Source organism: Priapulus caudatus, unplaced genomic scaffold (genome assembly GCF_000485595.1).
Source record: "Priapulus caudatus unplaced genomic scaffold, Priapulus_caudatus-5.0.1 Scaffold26, whole genome shotgun sequence".
Classification (NCBI taxonomy): Eukaryota; Metazoa; Priapulida; class Priapulimorpha; order Priapulimorphida; family Priapulidae; genus Priapulus; species Priapulus caudatus.
In genome coordinates, this window is record NW_014577087.1 from 892,933 (window position 1) to 895,379 (window position 2,447).

The following is a 2,447-nucleotide window of genomic DNA, read 5'->3' on the forward strand; positions in this document are numbered from 1 at the left end:
TATATTATAGATTATATTATAGAGATCAGTGCTGCTAACTGTGTCAATCGGGGGTGTCTATATTCAAGCCGGTACGGGAGATTACGGTACGCATATCTTTGCTAATATATTGACTAATCGTGCGTCAATAACCTCAATATTTACTGAGAGTATAGCTAAGACATGTGTCTATAGGTATCTAGAATATATTATGCAAATGATCTCTCGTACCGGGTTGAATATAGACACCCCTTGTATTGGCCCATACTAGCTCTCTGTGAATATTGAGTTTCTTGACGCACGATTAGTCAATATATTAGCAAATATATGCGTACCGTAATCTCCCGTACCGGCTTGAATATAGACACCCCCGTGTCAATCACGTAGAGAGAGGCGGGCATAGAATAAGAACATAGACGCGACTGCTGAAGGAAATACAGTAAACACCCGCATAAAATAACCCGTGATTTTCTGTTCAGGGGCGGATCCAGGGCTGAGGCTAGACAGTATTTTTCCAGTTTTTTAAGTGCACATCCCCAAAAAAGGGCACACCACCCCACAGTGAGCGCCGTTAGGCGCAAAGCACATGGCGGGGGGTCTGGGGGGCCTCCGCCAGAAAATTTCAAAATTTCAAGGGTCCCTGGGCACAAAAATGAGCACCATTTGAGCACACATACATTTAGTCAAGCAGCAATAGCTAAAAACTAGCTAAAAACTAAAACTGGAATTTTATTTTTGCTTCATTTTGCCTGCGCTTTGGCATTGCATACCAGCAGAATGATTCAAGCACTTTCCTTCTTTTTCAGATATCAAAGCTATAGCTGTTACCATGTAAAATTTTGATTTCCTTCAAGTCCTAGCTGTCAATGAATCAGAAGAAAAAGAAAACAAATAAAGAATATAGCCAAATTCCATCAAATAGTTTTCTGTATTTTTTGTATTTTCTGTAAATTTCGAAGGGCACTTTGAAAGCTAGACCGTATTTCCCAATACGGCAAATACGGTCTGAATCCGACCCTGCTGTTTCAGGCTGAAGTGGTTCTTATATATATGATACATAGTGAGAAATCAGCCTGAAGAGGTTCTTAAAGAGGTTCTTAATTTTTTGGGGGATATTGTGTACATTATCTAGGTAAAATTGGCTTTAATTAGTGAATAATTGACACTAATTAATTAACCATGCAACTGCATAATATTAGAAATTATAATTCACACCATCCTCCCCTCAATCCTCTGTATCGTCAAAATCAAGCCCCAACATTTACTGGAAAATGAGGCAAAATACCCCCTATAAAATCCAATCCTTCGATCTGTGAGGAGGTATACTATCTTAGGAGGTACCGTACTATGTTATCTGGAACTACATACATGTTGTTGGTTTCCAATGGTGTAGCACACATACTTGGATTGCCCCATGCAGTTTGCCCTAATTTTCGGAATTCTTTTCATATAAGAACCTGCTTAATTTATCAGGCTAAAGTGGTTCTTATATATACTAGGTGCTTTATTGGTCCAATTTCAGCCTGGAGGTTCTTAATCCGCAGTTTCTTTTATGCGGGTGTTTACTGTACTGCTGAAGGAAAAGAAACGTTTACTCTTCGACGCGATACGAAAGAGCAGCGATAACAAATATGCAGCGTCATAAGAGGACACGTCCCACACCAGTAGGCCCTACACACATCAGTAAAGACGCCAAGTCCAAGGTAACGATTCAACTTTATTAGGAGAGAAAGTATCAGGCACAACATGACTAAGTATCACGCTGGACACAGAGGACGTGTCGAACGCTAACGCGAGCAATCTTAGAAGGTCTAACGTCTGTTATTATATAGAACTCCGTACAAGGCTAAATGCACTATACTGGCGCAACTCCTTTTTTTCTTGTCTGTTCTATTCTTCTCAATGTTTAACAGTAAATCACACAGTCACTACGTCAAATGTGGACAGAACTAGTCCAAACCGTGGACAAAGCTGGTGGTATGCACGGTATAGTCGGTGGGCATGGAGCTTCGGGTAGGTGATCATCATCTGATTCACTCTGCTGATCGTCAAGTGGGGTTCGAGAAGACATGTTTGGTATATGGGCACCTTGTAGCACTCGGATCGTTTTATACGATATAAAGCATTGCACAGTTGGCTACCTACGAACTTCCGTATATTGCACCACTGGCCCTCAATACTGACTACGAATTAGTACCTATCACGAACGCAGGACTTGTTTCGATCGGCATACAAGTACACTAAATCACCCACAACTACATCTGAGAGTTGCGCCTCTGTCCTATTGGGTGCCGTTGACTTTTCATTGTAGCTCTCGCTACTTTGGCAGTCAAATTAAACCCGGAGGTCTCTTCAAGCGTACTAGCGCTGTGGACGAAATTTCACGCAACAAGGATCGCAAAGATTATCGCTGCGGACCAGCCTCATATCAAAACCCTTTATTTAACGGGAGCTCTGAGAAAGAGAGA